Source organism: Lathyrus oleraceus, chromosome 5 (genome assembly GCF_024323335.1).
Source record: "Lathyrus oleraceus cultivar Zhongwan6 chromosome 5, CAAS_Psat_ZW6_1.0, whole genome shotgun sequence".
NCBI lineage: Eukaryota > Viridiplantae > Streptophyta > Magnoliopsida > Fabales > Fabaceae > Lathyrus > Lathyrus oleraceus.
Window position 1 is genome coordinate 12,299,239 of NC_066583.1, and position 9,340 is coordinate 12,308,578.

Consider the following 9,340-nt stretch of genomic DNA (forward strand, 5'->3'; position numbering starts at 1 on the left):
GTTCCCTTGGAATTGTTGTTGTTGATTTTGAGGGTGCGGTTGATAAGGTTGTTGTTGTTGTTGTCTCGGTTGATTGTCCCGTTGATTGGCCATGTAGTTTACTTCGTCAAAACCGGGAGGTGGACAAAATCCGGTGTCATGTTCACCTTTATAAAGTTCACAACAAGCTATTTGTTTAGCTTTTGACGGTTCTTTTAACTCTTTGATTTGTTGCGTTAAGAGTTCCACTTGTTGTGAGATGAGCTTGTTTTGGGCAAGGATGGCATCATTCGTCCCTAGCTCAAGCACTCCCGCCTTCTTCAAAGAATTTCCTCGACTTTGACTCTGAAGATCATTTAAAGCCATTCGATTTATGATGTTTGTGGCTTCTTCGGCACTTTTTGACAATAAAGAGCCACCCGAGGTAGCATCCAACAACGTTTTGCAGTTTGGTTGAAGTCCATTTTTGAAGATATGGATTTGAGTCAATTCATCAAATCCATGCCCTTTACATTTCCGAAGCATGGACTTGAATCTTTCCCACGCTTCATTTAATGATTCACTGGTTCCTTGTGAAAACACCGAGATGGCTGTCTTGGATTCCATGAATCGGTTATGGGAGAAAAATCTTTCGATGAATTTCTCTTCTAACACGTTCCAGTCTGTCATTACGGCTGGTGTTTGATCTAGGTACCAATCCTTTGCTTTACCGAGAAAAGCGTGGGGGAATAATCGTCTGAACAACGGAAGCTCCTGAGCCTGATCCACTCCGGCAGCCAATGCTATCTCATAAAATTTTGTGAGAAAAGCAAATGGGTCTTCATGGTCCATTCCGGTGAATGGACTTCCATATAAAAGATTTAGAGTTCCCGTTTTCATCTCAGCTTGCCTTCCGGTGTGGTTGGCAAACTAAGCGGTGTTCCTTGGACTGTTTATGCATGGAGTAGAAATAGGTGGTGGTGGTGGTTGCTCCATGTTTGGTATGAATGGTGGTGGATTTGTGGTCGAAGAACTTTCTCCTTGCTCTTGGCATTGTCTAGCCTGTTGCCTCCTACGTCTCGTTTTGCTATTGAGCCTCCTTGCGGTTCTCTCGATCTCAGGATCAAAAAGAAGTTCGTCCACAGGGATTTGCCCTCGCATAAAACGTAAGCTGCACACTAAACCAAACAGATTATAAGCACAAGTCAAAAATTCACAAGCTAAAACTTAAACAACCATTGCGATGCTCGCAATATCAATTTACAATCCCCGGCAACGGCGCCATTTTGTTGGTTGTAAATTTACGTGTCGGGTTTTTGTTATCGTATCCACAGGTATTGTAAGATACCACCGCCGTTCGATGGTTGTATTAATTCTAACTCAATGATTCAATAAGGTTTTGGTTGGTTGTCACGTTATCTTGCATAAAAAGGTAATAAATTGTGGTAAAAGTTATGGTTTGAATAAATGAGAAATATTGCCAAAGTTAGGGTTCGATGATCACTTTGCATGTATTTGTTCGGTCAACAATCTTATAAACTCCTTTAGATGATAAATCATTTCACAAAGTCCTCCCAATATGTTTCTCTCGAACACACATTGTGAGTTTTCCCATTTTGATCCATTGTTTCTCTCGAACACAATCTATCAAAATGACAACTTTTTGGTTCAACCTTATAGTGAACAAAATCATTCATTACTATCTCTAGCTAACAAACAAGATTGGATGAAAACCTAGGTCAAGAGTTGGTAAACATCTCTCGATCATAAACCAACACAAAGAGTTTTAAATAGAAACAAAGTTTTCATCATATATTCACCATTAAAGAGTTTACACATGAAGATCCTTACATTTACACACAAAGCTAGTAATCACCTACATCTAACCTTGACAAATGGAGGACTTAGCTACTCATTTTCATGGTAGCTTGGTCGGCAAGTTTCGGAAGAAGGTTGATCAACATCCAAGTCGGATAATCGATATTGGATGGGAATCCACCTTCTTTTTGTGGAAGATGGTTACAAGATGAAGAGAAATGAGAAACTAGGGCATAAAAGATCCCAAAAACAATGCTGTAAAAATATCTAACAAAAGTACAAAAGTGGAAAAATGAGGTAAAAACTAGGTATGGCACTCAAAAGTGGCACCTGCTACTTATAGAGTAGTACTGGGCTGTCATGCTCGCTAGGCGAGCAGAATGGCTCGCCTAGCGAGGGTCTAATTGTGGCACCAAAGGCACCTGTGCCCAGAGAAAACAGACTATCTCAAACTGTCATGTTCGCCTAGCGAACAAACCTTCGCCTAGCGAAGGACACGCTTCAACCTTCGCCCCAGCGAGGTTGAGAGGTTTTGCTACTGGAATGCTCGTTGGGGACTCGCTAGAGCCTCGCTTAGCGAGTGAGTGCTGGCTGCGCTTTTCACCAAAACTGAACGAACTCGCTACCACCTTCGCTAGCAGCTCGCCTAGCGAATTTATTGACATTTTACTGGAGCTTTTCGTTGGGCGCTCGCCTAGCGAGTAGCTTCGCCACAGCCCTCGCCTAGCGAGCAGGCTGATGAAATGCTTGTATTCATTGGTTCCTTTGCCAATTTTCTTGTGTCTTCATTTTCAATTATTTCATGCCTTCTTCCTGCACAATAACACACAAATCAAAGGCACCAAGCTCGTTTATCAATGTACTGCATTTCATCTAAAACAAAGGTGATTTAGACAATTTAGCAAGGAAATAGAGTGAAAGATGCCCACATATGATAGCTCAAATAAGCACTTTTGGGCATCTAACACCCATACTCTGGACCAGATGGGTGTGCTGCTTTCAGGCTCTTTGGAGTTGAGTACTCCTTCAACCAGAAAGAGTTCGGCGACCTATTGGGCCTCTAGACCACTCCTGATGATATCCCGGAGACACCTATGGGATATTTTTTGGGTAAGGAGGTTGAGAAGTTTTGGAGTGATCTATCAGGTGGCGGAAGCCAGGATCCATCTACACAGCTGTCTCATGTTATACATAACCCCGCCTTTTGATACTTTCAGATGATATTAGCACATTCCTTCTTGGGAAGGCCGGATGCAGAGACACTACTGAGTGAAGAGGAGATCTTCCTACTATTTTGTGCATCCCAGTCTCGCCCAGTAGCATGTGGGAACTTCTTGTTATATAGTCTCAGCGGTATCTCCAGATCTACCAAAGGAGTCATCCATGTGGGCGAAATCATCACGCAGATTGTTGTCGCTTTAGGTCTGTCTCGTAAGCTGTCACATCTCCGGATCTACTGCGGGTACACTACCATGGACATCGACTTCTATTTGACCAGAGGGTTGATGAGGAGAGCCTCTTTCCACCCATGTCAGTTCTGATTGCTGGTCGACGGCGAGGCTATCCATTATTTCACACTGCCAGATCCTATGATGACCAGTGTGCATGATCCAGCGAATTGGAGTTATGCTCTGGAGGGCCAGGGAGAGACCGTCGAGGAGCCGAGATCACCACCCATTGCTGAATACACGCCTACACCACCATCTCCCAGAATCACTGTTTTCTCTAATAATCTTTCATTGCAGACCCCCGATATCCGCATTCAGATTGCTGAGTGTCGTAGAGAGATCGCAGCGCTTAGACAGGAGGCGGCTGACCTCACTTTATAGATGGGAGTGTCTGATCTCACCCATGCTACTGAAGCTGACTGTCTATATCAGGAGATCGCAGAGCTCAGGCATGAGGTAGCCATGCTCCGTGGAGCCACTCAGGAAGATGACATCCCTACTATATGATCTCACTATTTCATCTTATTTTATCTCTTTTTTATATTTCTCGTATTTACATAACTCATCTTATATTATCGCATTTGGAATATTATATAAACTATATCTATACATCGATATTTCCATTTTTATCTATATATGTCTTATTTTTGTTTTATTTGCATTTTTTATTTTCAGTTATTTATTTATTTATTAGTCTAATATTTAATTTTTGTTTCAATTTCATTTTTATTTTATTTTTTTACTTTTATAAAATTATGAAAGTCAATGATGCTAGGAAAATCACAAAACAAAGGCTATTCGGACCCCTCAAAGCCAAAAGACAAGAGAAGCCCAAGCCAAAGGACCAAAATCCGGCCCAGCCAGATTTTGCCTTGTGGCGCCCACCATAGACCCTGTGGCGCCTGCCACAGCGTCTGTAAAAGGTCGGGGCAAAACCCCTTTCTTCACCATTTTTACACCTTACTAACTTCCAAACCCATTTTTTCACCTTAGAAAAACATCCTTGAACCCACAAAAAGCTCATACTTTTCTAATCACCACACCGTACAAATCACTTTTTCGATTTCCATTTCCATTTTCATCCGTCGGATTTCGTAAAAATCCAACCTTTTCACATTCCACTTCATCTTCTTCATCACTTTTCAAGAGCTACACAAATGGAGTTTAATGGATTCATTCTTCGAGGAGGGAAACCGGGGGATAGACAAAGAAAAATTATCGAACGGTTGCAAAATCGGGAGATCCTCCCGACAAGGTATGTTAACGAAAACTGTCTCTACACTTTAGGTATCTATTATAGCATATTTCATTTATTAGATAACTTAGGATTGTATAATTTCTTTTCCAACAAAGAACCCACCTATGAGCAATTGACAATTGAATTCTTGAGTTCCTTAATTTATATTGTCAACCCTAACACTGCTAGCACAGTTGGTACTGTCAGATTTAGAATGTTTGTTGTTGAATACGAATTCAGTATCGACGAACTAGCCAGCTTGTTAGGAATCCCTCATGGGGACGGTGCTATTTGTGAGGGCCCTTTGGATTCGGAGTGGTCAGTTGAGGTATTTTCCTTCTGGGAGCGTTTATCAAACACTTCCATAAACTCTTTTGAAGGAGTTCTTGCCTCAACTATCCATAACCCGACCATCAGAGTTTTTAGATATTTGTTGGCATGCACTATTTTTGGCCGGGAGAATCCAAATAAGGTTAATGCTAGAGAGCTTCTATTTTTACAAGGAAGCCTCACAAATAGACGAATTAATTCGGTCTCGTTCATGCTTGCCCATATGACTTTAACTTTGAATAAAGCGGGACCGATTTCTTTTGGTGGATTGATTACATCTATTGCTCGGGCACTTAACCTGAACAATGAGATGGCTACCCTAGACCCCTTACCTCCTCGCACAATTAACCTAAAATTTCTGAGAGACATGAAATTGTGTCGTTTGAGGAGAGAAGGAGGCTATATGCTCATGGTTCATGGTATATCCATCCCATCTATTGTTTTATCGTGCACTAGACGTACAGATGTACGAGATGAAAGGAATTGGACCTACGCTTTAGATGCTCCACCTGTTTTGGGTCCTCTTCCTCCTAACATTCCTGATGAGGCGGGACATGACCCTGATGATGAATATGATCGGAGAGAGAGATCTCCCGTACCCCATGTGTCCCCCCATCATCCTTCACCACCACACACCGCACCATCTTCTTCTTCTGCAGGAACCACTCTTGGCTTCTATATCACGGAGGAGATGTGGCGTGACCATATGGCTAGAGAGCAAAGGCGTGACGACCTACTCTCTACCATCCAACAACAACTGGCAAATAACATGAGCTTCATGCAAGAATCGCAGCGGAGGACAGACAGGTCCCATGACACTGTTCTACAGTCTCTGCAAACGATCACAGATACACAAGCCCGTCAGCAACACCACCATCGTCAGCATATTTCTCTCATAGAGAAGACTCAGGGTTCCATTTTGGGTAACCTTCGAGAGGTGAGGACCGCTTAGGATGCCCTGCAGGCGAGGATGGATCAGAGAGACCGTCGTCGTACCCGATCCCGTCGTCCACCTCAGGATGGCGTGGGCACTAGTGGTCAGCAATAGGTTGTCAGGTAACTCTTCCCTTATCTTATTTCGAAACATTGGGAACAATGTTCGATTTAAGTGTGGGAGGAGACTCTGTCGTCTTTTCTTTATTGTTTTTCTCATTTTTCCTTTATCGCTTTTTCTTTGCTGTTTTTAGTTTGTTTTTATTTCCTTTTAGTTGTTTATTTTGCTTTTTAGTATAATGCATGAGTCTGACGAGTCACCAAATATAGTAGATCTTTAGTACCTTTCCTACCTCCCCATACCTTTAGCCCCAACCGAAATTTTTTTGCAAAAGAAAATAGTGTTATTCCGATAGTTTTCAGGTTTTAAAGACATGTTTTGAGTAAGGATGCGGTGACTTGGGAGAACTTTGCGAAACATCAGTATCTGTATTAGCACCATAATCTTCGTAAATATAGGAATCATTCCCAAAACTCCATATACCATGGCCTTAATCATCATTTCCGTATAAGTCCTCAGTAGTTTATCTCAGCAGTCAGCTCCGGCCTACGCATCCTCTACGTAGGGGACCGATGCAAATAAGTGAATGATCCAGAAAAACAAAAAAATAAAAGAAAGCAAAAAGGCAACTCCGGTATAGGTGACCCTCACAAAGTCATTTAAACCAAAGAATTGTAAAAATTTGCTACAAAAAGAAAAAGAAAAAGAAAAACTTACCCACTGTTAGTTGGTTCAGAGGTATCTGGCACTGAACTCGGTAGGGCGGATTACGATCCGATCCCCCACAACTACAGTTGGGTCCAATAAAAGGGTTTACACATAATTATGTGCCAGAAATCCCATGCTCAGATCATAATCACTAACACGTCACTCTACTACGAAGCATGTACGGATAACGGGGTTAATGTGATTGCGCCTGAATGAAAAGGACACAAAAAGAGATGAAGAGGCAGGCCTAGGTATTGTGGGATAATATGGGTTGGTTAATATAGGAATGAAGCTTATGTCCGTATTTGCGGATTAGTGTCATCATGATACCCTTAGTTCACTCCGTTAGTACCTATCACTGCATCCCGACTTGAACTTAGAATTTTTACCTGAAGCACTCGTTTACATAAAATTTTCTTTTATGAGCTTTTTAATGTTTTGCTTGAGGACAAGCAAAGGTTTAAGTGTGGGAGAGTTTGATAACACTGAAATTTACCGTATTTTCGACTCCGATTTCACATGCATTCTAGTTGTTTTATTGTTATTTTGTTGTGTTATTGCTATGTTTTCCTTTATTTTCAGGTTTTTACTTTAATCGGAGCCCCGATCGAGAAAAGGAGTGAAAAAGAGCTAAAAACCCTAAAATTCAGCATTTTGTACTTGTGGCCTACCCCATGGCTGGCGCCATAGACCCTGCCATGACGTGTCCAAGCTCAACTTCCCTCAACTACCACGTTCCCCACTACTTCCACTAAGGCGCCTTAGATTGGCCTTGTGGCGGGCGCCATGGCCTTGTGGCGGTCCCCACAAGAGGAAAAGTTTTCCCTTCCATTTTCAAGTTGAAGGGCATCCTTGTCATTTCCATCTTTTTACTTGCTTATAAATAGAAACTCGAAATCACTTTTACAATCATCCAAACTTAGAGCAGAGGAACATCCAAACTTAGAACAGAGGCAAACTCGGAGCGACTTTGTTTCACTTAGGCATATATTCAGTATTTTAAAGTGGTAATCGCTTCGCATTAGAGTGTTACCACAATTGTGTAATCAAGTCTGTGATAGAGTCTGTAATCGAGTTTGGAGCACTTTGGAAGGAAGTTAATCTTGCCGCCATTTTCATTTCCGCTTTGCAATTTATTCAACCCTCCGATTGGAGCAGGTTTTTATTACTTGTCTTTATCTTATTTATTTTCTCGCACTCGCTTTACTTTATTTATTTCCTCGCACTCGCTTTAAATTATTTATTTTCTCGCACTCGCTTTACTTTATTTATTTCCTCGCACTCGCTTTAAATTATTTATTTCCTCGCACTCGCTTTACTTTATTTATTTCCTTGCACTCGCTTTACTTTATTTATTTCCTCGCACTCGCTTTAAATTATTTATTTCTTTCACTCGCACTACTTTTATTTACTTTCCGCACTCGCACTACTTTTATTTATTTTAATGCACTTTTACTTTACCATGTCTAACTAAATCTATAAGGTTAGAATGTAAGGATCGTAATTGAACCGATAATCCGTACAATTGCTCGTAGAGGCACTTAAGGGCTATTTAACTTTCAAATTAAGTTTTCCCACACTTCAACTCCGTTGGGTAAGATCGAAAGCCGTCCAACGTCTATCTAAACTTAATTGTTTTTAACTATTTCAAAAACAGCGAAAGCGCTTTGTTTAGTTCATTAGGAGTTTTTAACTTAAGAAGAAAAGAGATTTTAAAACTATTTTTGAACGCGTTTATAAGTTTAGAGTCTGGTTCGTGAGAACCTCTTTTGGTTAAGAAATCCAGGTTATAATACTTTTCAACTTAGTCAAGATACTATATTTCTTAAAAATAGGTTTACTACTCTAACGCAATGCATGCCTTTTTATAAGTGAAAATAAGAGGGTTTGATTAGGGAGTACAACTCGGTTCTGATTACGGGAAAGCGACGGTTCATGTTAAATTAGTTCTTTTCAAAGTAGGAAACATTGCCCATAAGTAATTCTATTAGCAAGTACTTGGATTATTAATTGATTACGTGAATTACATTCGACCCTGTCTTTATTAATTAATCTTTATTTAACACTTTACTTTTCATTGCACACTCCAAAAACACCTATTTTGATTGCCTTTGATAAACACCATAACAATAGATAACGATAGATTGACACTTGGTCTCTGTGGATTCGACAATCTTTTATATTACTCTGACGCGTTCGTATACTTGCGAAACACCGCATCATTTACTAACTAAAAGCACAAAAATATGTCACTAACATCTTTTGTTTTGTAACTTGAGCAATCATAAGATCCAATGCTCCTAGGAGGCCCCTATGCTCAAAGAATGACCAGATGAAGTTGTAAGCAAGCATGACAATGGTTCACAAATCTCCCAATCATCATATATGTCTCCCAAGTATGTCAATTTGATCAAGATAAACCAAAGGGTTTGAGGCTTGTTCCCAAGGAAACCCTAATTCAATTGTGCATCAACTGTGCCTTGCTCATGAAGCAACCTCAACCCATGATCAAATACAATCAAGGGAAGTTTTTCATTTATCATTTCATGCATATATGAGCCTATGTGAGTGTCCTCAATCATCAATTCATCAAGATTTGAAGTTTGGACTTGAGAAGTTGATTAGTCAATTCATCTGACTATTTTGAAATCCACTGAGACCTAACTTTTGATGTGTTTGTCAAATGAAGATGACCCCAAGAGAAAAAATGTTCTTAATAACCATATGAACAACTTTAATGTTCATCACAAAATTGATTTGAAGATTGGAAGGTCATCATCCATTTCAAAACATTAAAGGTCATTTTGACTGAAACCCTAATTTTGGGTCAACTTCCCAAGGACCTAA